Here is a 16,919-nt window from a genome sequence, read left to right on the forward strand (position 1 = left end):
GATGAGCGAGAACGCAACAAACGTTGTGGAATGTAGAAACGGGATAGGAATAGTAAGCGAAGGCAGTTTGTGGACATGAGGGGGTTGAAACTGGGAGAAAAAAGCTTCGGTTGCTACTTGGGAAGGGCTTGACGTACGCGTTCGGCTAAGCTCGGCGCTGCTCGGCTAAGTTCGCGAATGAAGGGCTCGGGATCGGCCTCTTCATCTTTTATCCGCCGACCCGGACGGACGTAGCGCGTGTTCGTCCCGTCCCCATTAACCGTGTATCTCGGGGACCGCTTGTATATTTAAAATATTTTATGACATACCCAAGCTCCCGACCACGCTGGTTTTCGCTGGTCTTTTCGGGGATAATTCGTTAACGAATTATCCCCGAAAAGACCAGCGAAATACAGATCATTTTCGAGGATAGTGAACACACGTGAAGGATGAACCCATGCAAAAAAGAGCTAAAAATAGAAATTAACATTTGAATTCACTCCCTTCCCCCATATTCCAATTCATGCTCATGCTTCATCCTTGATGCTACCAACCACATCGCTAATTCTACTTCGAATCACTTTGCTAGTTGCGCCACCATATTATTATTCATGATCGTGCTATTTGCTTGTTTTGTTGTATGAAGGGGTACTGATACTAAATGAATTAAAAGAAATAAATAAGACAATAAAAATAACACATTGACTATTAAACACGCATTTCTAACAATGAGTAAAGGGGTCTGAAGTTACTGGAGCTGCATGTTTTAAAAAGAAATCAAAACTTTAAATCATCAATGAAAACAATAAAAATGGAATTGAACTCATGTCGACCATGGTGCAAACATTAGACCATTACCATTTGACCTTTACTAGTTCATGAACATGAATCGTTATCTTTCAGTTTTAAACCCTTCAAATATAGCACAATGAACAAAGAGATGTGTAAAAGTTCATCGATGCGTGTGAGAGAGTAGAGCTGATGAATTGAAAGAGATGGCATGAGTTTATGTTCATCATCCCCGAAAAATTTCGCTTGGGGAGGGCTTAACCAAAGTTCATTATACAGGTGGGCTTATCCCGAGCAATTTGACAGCCGTGCTGTAGAAAAATGAAAACGAAATGACGGGAGGGAATTCGATCATTTGTTGATGTATGCGTGTGAATTCCAATGGCTGTTTTAGTTGATGTGTCGTAGCAAAGTGGGTATAGGGACTAGATGGGCTTCAAGGTGGATTTAAAAATATCAGGTGGTGGACTCTAGTGCATTTTGACAATTCGTCACTTGACGTAAGGTCCCCAGGATTCAAACTTTGTTTACATTTATTAAATTTGTTCATATAATTTATCTACCCCATTTTTTCGATTAAACATTCTGTTGTATATGGAACACCCTATGTATGAGCGGTGATGACTGTCATCGCTCCTGACGTGACGCAATCTGGATGCCGTCCGGATGTACCCCGACCTGGCATCAACTAAAAGAGCTCTAGATCAAGGACCCAAACGAGTGAAAATGTCACTTTTTGGCTGTTTTTTCGATTGATATTTCGTGCACGATTTGACAAACGAAACAGTGTACGAGATTCAGACTTTTTTCGGCACATAACCACAACAGCGTACAATGGCATATTTGCTATCTTCATTGCACGTCTAGCGTTACACATTTTGAGGTTAAATAGTTTTTAAATTGTTGGTATTTATATGAATGATACGATACGAAAGAACACAACTGATGCAAGCTAAACGTAATACACAAAAAGAAATACACATAACCTGCTTCAACGCTTGGCTTGGAGAGCGAAATGTTACGAATGGAAGAACCACACATACAATCATATATTGCTTGTCAAATTATGAGAGTGTATGAGTTATCGTCCGAAAATTTCCGCTTGGGATAGGTTTGGCGGGAAGGCCATACCCAAGCGGAAATTTTCGGACGATAACTCATACACTCTCATAATTTGACAAGCAATATATGATTGTATGTGTGGTTCTTCCATTCGTAACATTTCGCTCTCCAAGCCAAGCGTTGAAGCAGGTTGTGTGTATTTCTTTTTGTGTATTACGTTTAGCTTGCATCAGTTGTGTTCTTTCGTATCGTATCATTCATATAAATACCAACAATTTAAAAACTATTTAACCTCAAAATGTGTAACGCTAGACGTGCAATGAAGATAGCAAATATGCCATTGCACGCTGTTGTGGTTATGTGCCGAAAAAAATCTGAATCTCGTACACTGTTTCGTTTGTCAAATCGTGCACGAAATATCAATCGAAAAAACAGCCGAAAAGTGACATTTTCACTCGTTTGGGTATGTGCCGAAAAAAGTCTGAATTTCGTACACTATTTCGTTTGTCAAATCGTGCACGAAATATCAATCGAAAACACAGCCGAAAAGTGACTTTTTCACTCGCTTGGGTATGTGCCGAAAAAAATCTGAATCTCGTACACTGTTTCGTTTGTCAAATCGTGCACGAAATATCAATCGAAAAAACAGCCGAAAAGTGACATTTTCACTCGTTTGGGTATGTGCCGAAAAAAGTCTGAATTTCGTACACTATTTCGTTTGTCAAATCGTGCACGAAATATCAATCGAAAACACCCAAATGACAATCCAGCCTGCTCTCACTATGGCGAGCTCAATGACAGCTGCTTCAACTCATACTGAGAGGCTATCATCGTTTCCTCCTGCGTACTGAGCAAGCTTGTTTTTTCCCCTCGCTGAGGCGAGATGATTTTGTTTGTATGGTGAGCAAATCTATCGCCGATGATTGCTCTAATGAGATGATCAAGCAACAGCCGCTCACATGATGAAATCATGATGAGGTCGGATTTTGGAGTGAGTAAAAATTTCTTCCCCACATCGAGCCGTGTGATTGTGTTGTGGTTTTAGGAGAACATTGGATCATCTACGAATTGTTTACATTTGTAAAACGTGCAATAATTGACCGTGGGCTACATTTCTCGATTCTTTTGTTGAAACAGCATATCAAATATCCCAAATCAGTTAAAATATAGTGAAATGTTGTATCGGACACACGATGCTTTGAAGAAAACGTGAGGGCAAACATGGGAAGATGATGAACATTTTCCCTTACTAATAGTTGATTTACAGCCTCTTGGTAAGTGTAAAACACCCAACAGAGTGCTGTTGTCCATGTTAGAAAACGTTTTTAAATTGCAGAGGGTGATTCTTTCTCCGTCACAGGCATCAACAAAACATGAAGCAGCGTTTAACGATGAAGAAGATACCCAGTTGTGCGATGACCATTAACCGTTAACGTTGGAAATTAAGAGGAATATTACATGGATCGAAAATACCTAGAGAGCCTAGAACCTACCTAACACCCAGAAATACCGCATCGAGTCGAATTTAGAACGTAAATAATCGTCCACAAAAGGCCATCTTTTGGATTGTGGGTGATTGTTAGCAGTGGCGGATTAAGACGAGTGGAGGCCCTAAGCGATCACACGAAATTAGAGGCTTGATTGAAGCGTGTAGCAAAGGATTGTATCAAATGTCCTAACCAGAGATTGAGTAGCAATTTTACTTGTGAGCGGGGCGTAGGTGCCATTTTTGGGGCCCCTGGCCGACACAGATGTTCGACACTTAAACAACTGAATACGATGGAACACATTAAAACTGAGAGAAATACACATCTAATCAATTACTTTAAAAAATAATATAATTGTATTGATTCGTGATGTATTTTGTGGTGTTGACCTGCATGCACATTTCTAAAATATTCCTATAAATCATAGAAAGGCCTAAAGCCTAAAAGCCTGCCTTATAAGCTTGAAAATTACACGTGACAATGAACCCTAAAAAGCTGAATAAAATCACGTGCTTTTAATGGTTTGTAGTGTAAATTGATTGACAGAGCCGGCTGGCCACATCTACATAACATGTGCTGTTTTGCAGTGTTCTTACATCCTCCGTTATCTTCAAATTCATCCATGCTTAGAGAGCGTACACTGCTTTTCCACTGCTAGTCATATTGAAATTGCTTTAGTCATAATTTGCACTTGGAGGATTTATACATTCTGTTTACAATTATTTTATTCAAATCCTTTTTCTTTGTCTAGCTTGGATCCTAAATCAGCAGCTTCCATTCAAAAAGAATCAAATTTAGTTTCCTTAATTCACGAAAACAATATTCATTACTTGCACTCTCCATCGTTTGCTCTTCATCATTCCTTGTTGTTTCTTGAACACCATGCAATCATCAAAGGCAACTCGATATCATCGTCCATATTTTCACTTGTGCGTGGATCTATTTCTGCTTCAAGGTTCGATGCGTCTACTAGTGCCTTTACAACGATCCAAATTTCGAAGCCTTCAATGGTTTACATGTTTAATTGAGATGTTCTGACTTGATGTACTACGGATCAAATCCAACTATGGCAGTACAACAAGTCAACAGAAGAACTTGAATAGAAAGGAAGAGTCAGAGTGTACTAGGGATGTAAGCGTGGAAAAAAGTAAAAGAGGGGAATACCTTTTTTTCGCCATGACTACCATGACGATGATTGCACTGATTTTCCCCTTCCTTTTTTCTCACAGCACGCTGCTCATAGTGAGATCGCTTTCGTCTGAAAAGCGGAACGGAAAGCGACTTGCATCAAATGTCAACCAGATTTTCCGTGCTGAAATTGTCATCCGGGCACAGCCGAAAAGTGACTTTTTCACTCGCTTGGGTATTGGACGAACGAATGACAGGAGGGGATTCGATTGTGATACGTAGTTTTTCACCCACACTACGACACATCAACCAAAATAGCCATTGGAATTCACACGCATACATCAACAAATGATCGAATCTCCTCCTGTCATTTCGTTTTAATTTTTCTACAGTACGGCTGTCAATTTGTTCGGGATAAGCCCACCTGTATAATAAACCCACTTTGTGTCGTAGTGTGGGTGAAAAACTACGTATACCAAAGACCGTAAAGATATCAGGTCAAGTTATAAGCCCGTTTTGACAGCTAGGTGGAAGAAGAATCGCCCGGACGACAATTTCAGCACGGAAAATCGGGTTGACATATGATGCAAGTCGCTTTCCGTTCCGCTTTTCAGACGAAAGCGATCTCACTATGAGCAGCGTGCTGTGAGAAAAAAGGAAGGGGAAAATCAGTGCAATCATCGTCATGGTAGTCATGGCGAAAAAAAGGTATTCCCCTCTTTTACTTTTTTCCACGCTTACATCCCTAGTACACTCTGACTCTTCCTTTCTATTCAGTTCATCTGTTGACTTGTTGTACTGCCGTGGTTGGATTTGATCCGCAGTACATCAAGTCAGAACAGCTCTATTAAACATGTAAACCATTGAAGGCTTCGAAATTTGGGTCGTTGAAAAGGCACTAGTAGACGCATCGAACCTTGAAGCAGAAATAGATCCACGCACAAGTGAAAATATGGACGATGATATCGAGTTGCCTTTGATGATTGCATGGTGTTCAAGAAACAACAAGGAATGATGAAGAGCAAACGATGGAGAGTGCAAGTAATGAATTTTGTTTTCGTGAATTGTGGAAACTAAATTTGATTCTTTTTGAATGGAAGCTGCTGATTTAGGATCCAAGCTAGACAAAGAAAAAGGATTTGAATAAAAGAATTGTAAACAGAATGTATAAATCCTCCAAGTGCAAATTATGACTAAAGCAATTTCAATATGACTAGCAGTGGAAAAGCAGTGTACGCTCTCTAAGCATGGATGAATTTGAAGATAACGGAGGATGTAAGAACACTGCAAAACAGCACATGTTATGTAGATGTGGCCAGCCGGCTCTGTCAATCAATTTACACTACAAACCATTAAAAGCACGTGATTTTATTCAGCTTTTTAGGGTTCATTGTCACGTGTAATTTTCAAGCTTATAAGGCAGGCTTTTAGGCTTTAGGCCTTTCTATGATTTATAGGAATATTTTAGAAATGTGCATGCAGGTCAACACCACAAAATACATCACGAATCAATACAATTATATTATTTTTTAAAGTAATAGATTAGATGTGTATTTCCTTCAGTTTTAATGTGTATTTAGTTGTTTAAGCGTCGAACATCTGGGTCGGCCAGGGGCCCCAAAAATGGCACCTACCATCCGCTCACAAGCATAATTGCTACTCAATCCTTCTCTAGTTGGGATATTTGATAAAATCCCCTGCTAGACGCTTCAACCAAGCCACTACTTTTGTGTGACCGCTTAGGGCCTCCATTCGTCTTAATCCGCCACTGCTAACAATCATGGCAATCCAAAACATGGCCTTTCATGAAATATTGGATGGTATTGCGGCCCAGCCACACTCGTTTCCTTTGCCATTATTTTCGCTTTTTGTAGACCATTATTTTCCGTTTTAAATTCGACTCGATGCGTATTCTCTTTAAGTGTTTTCAATTCATGTATTCTTCTTGATTTTCAACGTTAATGGTTATCGCACAACTGGGTATCTTCTTCATCGTTAAACGCTGCTTCATGTTTTGTTGATGCCTGTGACGGAGAAAGAATCACCTTCTGCAATTTAAAAACGTTTTCTAACATGGACAACAGCACTCTGTTGGGTGTTTTACACTTACCAAGAGGCTGTAAATCAACTATTAGTAAGGGAAAATGTTCATCATCTTCCCATGTTTGCCCTCACGTTTTCTTCAAAGCATCGTGTGTCCGATACAACATTTCACTATATTTTAACTGATTTGGGATATTTGATATGCTGTTTCAACAAAAGAATCGAGAAATGTAGCCCACGGTCAATTATTGCACGTTTTACAAATGTAAATAATTCGTAGATGATCCAATGTTCTCCTAAAACCACAACACAATGGCGGCTCGATGTGGGGAAGAAATTTTTACTCACTCCAAAATCCGACCTCATCATAATTGTTGTATTTACGAAGTAAAAGTTCTTGTATTTCGGTAATTCAGATAGTTCAAAAGGGTTACAAATTATTCTGATTCACACACACGTCCGTACACCGTGGAGATCGCCTACAAAGAGCGCGCACTTTCCTGGCTTCGGTTCCGACCCAAGCAGCAAACGTCAAACAACGCAACGCGTTTATGCCGACGGGTTAGCGTCTCCAACATTCCCCCGCTTTAACTGCGATGATACCCCTCCAACCAAGCAGGCTGCTTCCTCACCCTCGTCGAGCGGCGTAGGCTTGCTTCTGTACCATCCGCAGGTGTCATCTCACGTTCCGCAAGATTTGTTGTAGTCGCTGCCGATGTTTCAGATGAGGATGCTGACACCGTTGTTCCAGACATATCCCAGGCATCTAATAACACATTCAGTGGCATTGGTTGCTGAGTTCGCCCTTCGTTGGTCTCTGCATTACGCATCCGAAGCTGGTTCACATGATAGCGCAAGGTCCTGCCATCGATTTTGACCATGTACATTACGTTACCCACGCGCTTGTCGACTACTCCAGATACCCATTCCCAGCCGTTTCGATGGTATCGCTTTGCGTAGACACGGTCGTTTATGGAGAAACTCCTCCTAGTAGCTTCGTCGGCCACCACTGGATCCGCTGGTCGAATATCGCGAAATGATGGACGCAACATCTCCAGAGACGTTCGAACCTTGCGATTTAACATCATCTCCCCCGGCGATTTTTGATCCAAGATTCTATTCGGCGTGTTCCTGTAGGTGAAAAGAAATTCATCCAAAGCCTCGTGCATCTCACCTCTACCCTCCCGAATCTTCTTGACCGCTCTCTTAAACGTGTCAACAAACCTTTCGGCTTGGCCGTTTGACTGCGGGTGGTATGGCGCAGTCCGCACGTGATGAATACCATTCTCCATACAAAAGTCACGGAACTCCGAACTTGTAAACTGTGTTCCATTATCGCTTACGACAGTTTCTGGTATACCAAACCGTGCACACAATCCCCGTAACATTTGAACTGTCGCTTGTGCTGTGGTTTGACGCGTTGGTATTATTTCCGGCCATTTCGAGTAGGAATCTACAACCAGAAAATAATACTCTCCCTCCATAGGTCCAGCGTAGTCAACGTGAATACGCTGCCAGGGGCCTGTAGTTTTTGGCCAATCTACTGGTGTGCAATGCTCTGGAGATTTCGCCGCACTTGCACACGACTGACACGTCTTCACTGCATTCTCGATTTCGCTGTCCAATTTCGGCCAATACACATACCCTCTTGCAAGCGCCTTCATGCGGCATACTCCAGGATGACCCTTGTGTAGCAGTTTTAACACTCGATTCCGAAGATTCGCGGGAACTACTACCCGTTCTCCGAATAAGACGCATTTTCCAACCGTAGATAAGGCCTCTCGTCGTGCGAAGAATTGCTTTAGGTCTTCAGTCTTCTCTTCACCCTTTGGCCAACCATTTTGGACGAACTGGAACACCTTCCTTAACAAAGGATCTGCTTGTGTACCACGCTCCAAATCTTTAAAGTTCAACGGTAGGGCTTGAGTAGCACTGGTTACTAGATGATTAATATCATCCTCTAGCTGGATACTAGCAATGACGTAGTCCTCCTCCGGTTTCTCGTGTCGGTCCATTAACCTGGACAGTATGTCGGCATTTCCGAAATTGTCTGTCGCAACATATTCGATTGCGAAATCGCAAAGAAGTAGTGCTAATGCCCAGCGCTGCAGTCTATTTGCAGTATACAAGGGAATTCCTTTACGTGAGCCAAAGATTCTAAGGAGCGGCTGGTGGTCGGTTTGGAGGATGAAGCGGCGTCCGAACAACACGCGGTGGAACTTTGTTACTGCAAACACGATTGCAAGACCCTCGCGATCCGGCTGGCTGTAGTTCATTTCCACCGTCGTTAGAGCACGAGCAGCATGCTGAACAACCTTTATGCTACCATCTGGAAACCGATGACTGATCGTAGCTCCAAGACCTACTGATGAAGCATCCGCTGACACAATAATTTCCTTGGAAGGATCATAATGGGTCAGGAGAAGGTCTGAACTTAAAATCTCCTTAAAGCGGCGAAAACTTTTTTCGCATTCAGCTGTCCACTGGAATTCTCCGCCCTTTTTCAAAAGAAGGTCTAAGGGGTAACGCAATCTCTCATTTGAAACACAAATTTACCGTAGTAATTTATCGCTCCCAATACGAACGAACTTCGCTGAGCTGCGTTGGCGCTGGCATCTTCAAAATCGCTTCAATCTTTGCTGGGTCTGGTCGTATACCCTGCCGGTCTAGCAAATGTCCAAGGTATCGGATTTGGGGCTTCAAAAAGGAACATTTTTCTGCCCGTAGCTTGAAACCAAACTCATCGATACGAATCAAAACTGCGCGTAAGTTTTTCAAATGACTTTCCTCATCAGCACCGCCTACAATGATGTCATCCATATAACCCGCGACACCTTCTAATCCGCTCAACATTGAGTCAACGATTTGCTGAAATGCACCAGGTGCTGTCTTTACTCCCGGTGGCAATCTATTGAAACGGTAAAGCCCCTTGTGAGTGTTTATCGTCAACAACTCACGGCTCCTTTCACATACCTCCACTTGGAGAAAAGCTTCTGCTAAGTCAATCTGACTAAAAACAGCTGATTTTCCAATGGCTGTAAATATGTCTTGTGGTATAGGCAACGGGTACTGATGCGGCTGAAGCGCGTCATTCAGACCTGTCGAATAGTCGCCACATATTCGGACTGTTCCGTTCGCCTTCCGTACTACCACAATCGGAGCTGCCCACTCCGAAGAATCAGTGGGTGTTATTATGCCATTACGCTCTAACCTGGTCAATTCATCTTCAACCATCGACTGCATAGCATACGCTACTGGACGTTTCGGGCGAAATACAGGATTCACGTCATCCTTCAACTGTAGACTAATTTTCATCTTATCACAACGACCAAGTTCGTTCGAGAACAACGATGGAAATTGCTGAATCACAGCTGCTGCGGCATCTTTAACACACCCAACGATGTTGCAAAAGGCATCAAGTGGCTGTTTCCAAAGCCCGAAAACATCCATACTGTCTGCTCCGAAAAGTAACAGTTCCTCTTCTACAACACGAACTAACGCTTCTTTCTGTTGTTTGTTAATCGTCATTTTGCAACAAAACTCACCTAGTAGCTTAAGCGGTGTTCCACTAGCTGTCCTCGCTGAAACGGATGCTGGACTCAATTTGGGACCTCCTATCTGACGCCATTTTCCCTGCGATATAATGGTGATATCTGCACCGGTATCCAACTGCAGTTTCAGCTCGCGTCCGTTTAGCGCAGCAGTGACATACTTTCGGCCAGCCTGGATTTTGTTCACTGTCACCACCCTTACCTTCGCTTTGTTATTGCGATAGCGAGAACGATTACGGTACGCCGTTTCACAAAATCCTTCCTTGTGACCTATCTCGTTGCAGTCCTCGCATTTGTGTGACGTAAAAGAACATTCTCGTGCAAAGTGTTGCCCTCCGCACAACCAGCAACTTACTGCTTTCGCTTCCTTGCCACCTCCTTTGATGTTTTGTTGTTTCGTCTCATTCTTTCTCACTGCGTTTACCTCATGCGCAGTGTTTGAGATAAGGTTGCTATCTTGGCGCAGGTTAAGCAGGCGTTGAGCTTCACCGGTTAGCTGATCTAACGTGATTTCACTGTTGTCCTCCATCTTTGAGAGCAGCCGAACTCGTACATCAGCATCCGCATCCCGTTTTAGACCACAGACAAACAACAGACATTTTATTTCCTCCTCTGCTATCCCCGCCAACTTCGCCTCAACAACCTTTTTATTTACGCGGCACGCATACGCTCCGTACTCTTCGTGAGGCTCTTTCACTAGCTGCAAGCATTTAAACCGTTTGCACACGATGGACTCACGGTCTCCAAACAGTTTCTTCAGTTTCTCCACGGTGTTTTTGAAATCGAAGTCTTTCGGTTGTTTCGGCATGATGGAACTTATATAGCGTTCGTGCTCCGTAACGCCAATCTTACGAAGAAGAAGACGCAATTTTGCTCCGTCATCCAACCGCTTCGCATCGTCAAGAAACAAACCTTCGTATCTGCTATACCAAGCCTCGAAGTTTGTATCCTCCGTGTGGTGAAATTCTTTTATTTGCCCCGCAATGGCATCGATCGCTTTCTCCGATCCATCATCATTTTTTGTTTTCATCACCGACAATACACTGTTCAAGAGCTGCTGCTGCTGATCAAGCATTTGCTTTTGCTGGTTGAACATTTCAATTATCCATTGTTCTGAGCTTTCTTTTGCAGGTGGTTTCGACATCGTGGTATTCTCGTCGCCAGTTGTTGTATTTACGAAGTAAAAGTTCTTGTATTTCGGTAATTCAGATAGTTCAAAAGGGTTACAAATTATTCTGGTTCACACACACGTCCGTACACCGTGGAGATCGCCTACAAAGAGCGCGCACTTTCATGGCTTCGGTTCCGACCCAAGCAGCAAACGTCAAACAACGCAACGCGTTTATGCCGACGGGTTAGCGTCTCCAACAATAATTTCATCATGTGAGCGGCTGTTGATTGATCATCTCATTAGAGCAATCATCGGCGATAGATTTGCTCACCATACAAACAAAATCATCTCGCCTCAGCGAGGGGAAAAAACAAGCTTGCTCAGTACGCAGGAGGAAACGATCCCATATAACCAAGATACCGAAAACGCCACCAATTTCTTGTACTAAAAATCCAGTTCCATCAAACAAAGCTAAAAAACTATCAGTTTGGTGGGTTAAGCCACACGGCTACAGAAGCAGCCACTTCAATGTTGTTAAAGTCAGTTATTATGCACGGGCAATTTATTTGCTCAACATGTTTCACCTGTAATAAAATGTTATTTAATTGTGCAAAGGAAGTAATTAAACGTGTGTGTTTAAGTTGGTTTGTTGTAAAACATTCATGTGTAATATGTGTATATGTGTGTTTGTTTACTTGCGATCGAACTCTTCCATTTCGCTGGTCAGTGCATAGTTTATAGACTAATAATATTGCGGAAGTTTAAGTGCAGTGATGCAAGTGAATGAATGTAATCAATCGAAGAGTTAAAATCCTGTTCAGCATATTGACCTTAGCCAACCCTTGACCAAACTTTTCCTCAAAGCATTTTTGGAAAAGGTGGGTTAAGGGTGGGCAGGATAAATACATCGGATCGGAACTGGCAGCTCCGATTGTTCTAAAATTTGGTGGGTTAACGACTGAATCGACCACCACAAACCCACGTGGGTTTGAGGTGGTTTTACAGTGGGTTAAGAACGATTTGGTTATTTGGGATCATAGCCTCTCAGTATGGATTGAAGCTGCTGTCATTGAGCTCGCCATAGTGAGAGCAGGCTGGATTGTCATCCGGGCGACGAAGAAAACTGACAGTTAGTTTTCCGCTTTTGACGAACGCTTCAAGTTCTTGAAGGAAAATTTCCATTTTATACCACGGACTGTGTTCTAAAAACTAAAATATTCACCCAAATTGATCTCCACCAAATATTGACCATGCAAAACGTAAACAATCCATCAATACATATACAAGCGGAAACCCATCTGTCAAAATCGGAGCCCAGGGGGGGGGGGGGGGATCGCCAAAAGCGCTATCCCTACTAGCAAAGAGAATGTAAAAGTGTTCGTCTTTCAGGCGAGGGGCATGTAGAAGCAGGGGGAGACGGTTGGAAATACAGTGGAGCGCCGTTTATCCGGGCTTCTCGGGTTTTGACCTCGCCCGGATGAGCGAATAACACGGAAAATGAGTCAAATGATATATTTTATCACCAATTCCTGGTTATGTTTTGGAAATTTTTCTTATTTTTTTTTTTTTTGATAAAAATAACCCAGTTTTTACTAACTTCATGTTTTTCCAAAGAGAATATTTAAAATTTGCCATGCATTATAGTGTTTTTGTTATGACAATGTGCTCTTATAACCGCTTTTTCAAATATCCTCCTCATAACGCAATGTTACCACCGACAAACCGACGTGACACTTCGAACAAAATGAGCTTCAAAAGTTGTCTCCTGATTTCAAATGAAAATACGTTAAACACTAGCGCCATCTCTATAATGATTCGCTTACTACACTGACACAGAAAAGAAACTGCTAAATCCCCTTTTTGTTTTTCTTCGCAAATTCCAATGCGTATTGTTTTATGTACTTCTCACATTTTTTGCATTGATTTGGAAACTTTCTAAAATGATTTTCCTGGGTGTTTTGTCCAATAATTCTCACAAAATCGTGCCTCACACTTCCTTCGCAATTTGTATTTAGAAAAGTTGTTTACATCGAAGCAGCAGTGAACAGAGCTTACTTTGACAGAAGTGATCGCCTCACTGGTAAATGTCAGTACTTTCGTATGGGACACTTTTGTAACGCCAGTGTCACGTCGGTTTGTCGGTGATGTTACTTCCCAAATGACAATCCAGCCTGCTCTCACTATGGCGAGCTCAATGACAGCTGCTTCAACTCATACTGAGAGGCTATCATCGTTTCCTCCTGCGTACTGAGCAAGCTTGTTTTTTCCCCTCGCTGAGGCGAGATGATTTTGTTTGTATGGTGAGCAAATCTATCGCCGATGATTGCTCTAATGAGATGATCAAGCAACAGCCGCTCACATGATGAAATCATGATGAGGTCGGATTTTGGAGTGAGTAAAAATTTCTTCCCCACATCGAGCCGTGTGATTGTGTTGTGGTTTTAGGAGAACATTGGATCATCTACGAATTGTTTACATTTGTAAAACGTGCAATAATTGACCGTGGGCTACATTTCTCGATTCTTTTGTTGAAACAGCATATCAAATATCCCAAATCAGTTAAAATATAGTGAAATGTTGTATCGGACACACGATGCTTTGAAGAAAACGTGAGGGCAAACATGGGAAGATGATGAACATTTTCCCTTACTAATAGTTGATTTACAGCCTCTTGGTAAGTGTAAAACACCCAACAGAGTGCTGTTGTCCATGTTAGAAAACGTTTTTAAATTGCAGAGGGTGATTCTTTCTCCGTCACAGGCATCAACAAAACATGAAGCAGCGTTTAACGATGAAGAAGATACCCAGTTGTGCGATGACCATTAACCGTTAACGTTGGAAATTAAGAGGAATATTACATGGATCGAAAATACCTAGAGAGCCTAGAACCTACCTAACACCCAGAAATACCGCATCGAGTCGAATTTAGAACGTAAATAATCGTCCACAAAAGGCCATCTTTTGGATTGTGGGTGATTGTTAGCAGTGGCGGATTAAGACGAGTGGAGGCCCTAAGCGATCACACGAAATTAGAGGCTTGATTGAAGCGTGTAGCAAAGGATTGTATCAAATGTCCTAACCAGAGATTGAGTAGCAATTTTACTTGTGAGCGGGGCGTAGGTGCCATTTTTGGGGCCCCTGGCCGACACAGATGTTCGACACTTAAACAACTGAATACGATGGAACACATTAAAACTGAGAGAAATACACATCTAATCAATTACTTTAAAAAATAATATAATTGTATTGATTCGTGATGTATTTTGTGGTGTTGACCTGCATGCACATTTCTAAAATATTCCTATAAATCATAGAAAGGCCTAAAGCCTAAAAGCCTGCCTTATAAGCTTGAAAATTACACGTGACAATGAACCCTAAAAAGCTGAATAAAATCACGTGCTTTTAATGGTTTGTAGTGTAAATTGATTGACAGAGCCGGCTGGCCACATCTACATAACATGTGCTGTTTTGCAGTGTTCTTACATCCTCCGTTATCTTCAAATTCATCCATGCTTAGAGAGCGTACACTGCTTTTCCACTGCTAGTCATATTGAAATTGCTTTAGTCATAATTTGCACTTGGAGGATTTATACATTCTGTTTACAATTATTTTATTCAAATCCTTTTTCTTTGTCTAGCTTGGATCCTAAATCAGCAGCTTCCATTCAAAAAGAATCAAATTTAGTTTCCTTAATTCACGAAAACAATATTCATTACTTGCACTCTCCATCGTTTGCTCTTCATCATTCCTTGTTGTTTCTTGAACACCATGCAATCATCAAAGGCAACTCGATATCATCGTCCATATTTTCACTTGTGCGTGGATCTATTTCTGCTTCAAGGTTCGATGCGTCTACTAGTGCCTTTACAACGATCCAAATTTCGAAGCCTTCAATGGTTTACATGTTTAATTGAGATGTTCTGACTTGATGTACTACGGATCAAATCCAACTATGGCAGTACAACAAGTCAACAGAAGAACTTGAATAGAAAGGAAGAGTCAGAGTGTACTAGGGATGTAAGCGTGGAAAAAAGTAAAAGAGGGGAATACCTTTTTTTCGCCATGACTACCATGACGATGATTGCACTGATTTTCCCCTTCCTTTTTTCTCACAGCACGCTGCTCATAGTGAGATCGCTTTCGTCTGAAAAGCGGAACGGAAAGCGACTTGCATCAAATGTCAACCAGATTTTCCGTGCTGAAATTGTCATCCGGGTTTTGTATTGAACTGTCATTTCTCAACAGCACGGATAAACGGAAAGCCGGATAAAACACTCACACAATCACACATGTGTGAATGTGTGCGTTCACTTTCAGCCAGCGCGCTCAGTTTGGTTTTCTCGCAGCGGCTTGCTGGTGTCGGTGTCTCGCCTCGGTCGTATTTTCAAGTGTTGAAGTGTTGTGCGCATTGAAATAAAGCAGCGTTAATCTTTCATAATTCAACATGAATATGTAAATTATGCTGCTTTATTTCAATGCTTTTTTTACAGTATTCAACACACACAACATACAGGCAGTAAGGCGGGTGCTTGAAGTGACGATTTTTTTTAATTATTTATAATAAAAAATATGTGTGGTTTTGTGGCAAGATTGTGGTTAGCGATGTGTGGAACTGTGCCTTAAGTTTCAATAAAGTGTTAAAATATCAAACGAGTTTGATGTATTTAAGTTTTATTTCGATGGATGCGATTTTATTACGCTGCAAATCAAAGTGAACGAAAGCGCACAGCGCACAACGCGCATTGAAAGAAACGAGGGGGAGGGGGTGTTCAGCGCAGCGCGCAAGTGCGGCAACAGCGCAGCGCAAACCGGAAGAAACGCGAGAGAGCAAGAACAGCTGATCCGCGCATCCAGCGCAGCGCGAAAGGAAAAAACGGGAGGGAGGGGGTATCAGCTGTTCAGCTGTTTTGTATCGCGAGAGCGCCCCGTGTAATTTGAAGGCACGCGACAGAGCGCTGCGCGCGCTCACTCTCAATTCGGAAAAAAATCACTGCTGCTTGGCCGCCATGTCCAATACAAAATCGACCGAACCCCTTCCCCCTGTTTCTACATGCCCCTCGCCTGTAAATTTCGCTCTCTTTGCCTGTAGGGATAACTACACCTGATTATACATTTCACCTTGACGTATACCAGGGGCCTCCAAACTTTTCAGCTCGCGGGCCGCATTGCTTCAAAAATAACTATATTGAGGGCCATTTGACGCTACCTTTAAATAAGGAGTGAACGTTTAAATCTCGTTTTTACAACAATATACTAACGATACTAATACAGTTTCGTATTACTAAAGCTTGATTTTTGTCTAAGAAAAGTAAAAAATACATTTTTATTTGAATAAGTCATAATAACTCAATACAGTAGAAGGTCGATTATCCGGGCAGCTCGGGACCGGACGGTTGCCGGTTAATCGATTTGCACGGATAATGGTCCAAGATATGTCATTTTCATATAAAAATTATTATATTACTTGTTTTTATGATTAATCCAACTTGAATAAATCGATTAATCGTTATTAAAATATTATTTTAATCAATAACTACAGGTTTCCCAAGCTCCCGACCACGCTGGTTTTCGCTGGTCTTTTCGGGGATAATTCGTTAACGAATTATCCCCGAAAAGACCAGCGAAATACAGATCATTTTCGGGGATAGTGAACACACGTGAAGGATGAACCCATGCAAAAAAGAGCTAAAAATAGAAATGAACATTCGGATTCATTCCCTTCCCTCATATTCCAATTCATGCTCATGCTTCATCCTTGATGCTACCAA

The 16,919-nt window shown here is 41.9% G+C and overlaps 2 long non-coding RNA genes and 1 pseudogene across 2 annotated transcripts; 2 read left to right on the forward strand and 1 right to left on the reverse strand.

Annotated features, from left to right (window-relative positions):
- The first annotated feature begins 1,881 nt into the window (after positions 1-1,881).
- On the forward strand, positions 1,882-3,671 carry LOC133391121 (uncharacterized). Its single transcript, XR_009764616.1, has 2 exons — positions 1,882-3,104; positions 3,191-3,671. It is a non-coding gene; the product is annotated as an uncharacterized LOC133391121 (long non-coding RNA).
- Positions 3,672-5,778: 2,107 nt separating this feature from the next.
- LOC133391116 (uncharacterized protein K02A2.6-like) lies at positions 5,779-11,361 on the reverse strand (annotated as a pseudogene).
- A 746-nt stretch (positions 11,362-12,107) lies between these two features.
- Positions 12,108-14,391, forward strand: LOC133391120 (uncharacterized). Its single transcript, XR_009764615.1, has 2 exons — positions 12,108-13,824; positions 13,911-14,391. It is a non-coding gene; the product is annotated as an uncharacterized LOC133391120 (long non-coding RNA).
- Positions 14,392-16,919: the final 2,528 nt, after the last annotated feature.

This window comes from Anopheles gambiae, chromosome 2, assembly GCF_943734735.2.
Source record: "Anopheles gambiae chromosome 2, idAnoGambNW_F1_1, whole genome shotgun sequence".
Lineage (NCBI taxonomy): Eukaryota > Metazoa > Arthropoda > Insecta > Diptera > Culicidae > Anopheles > Anopheles gambiae.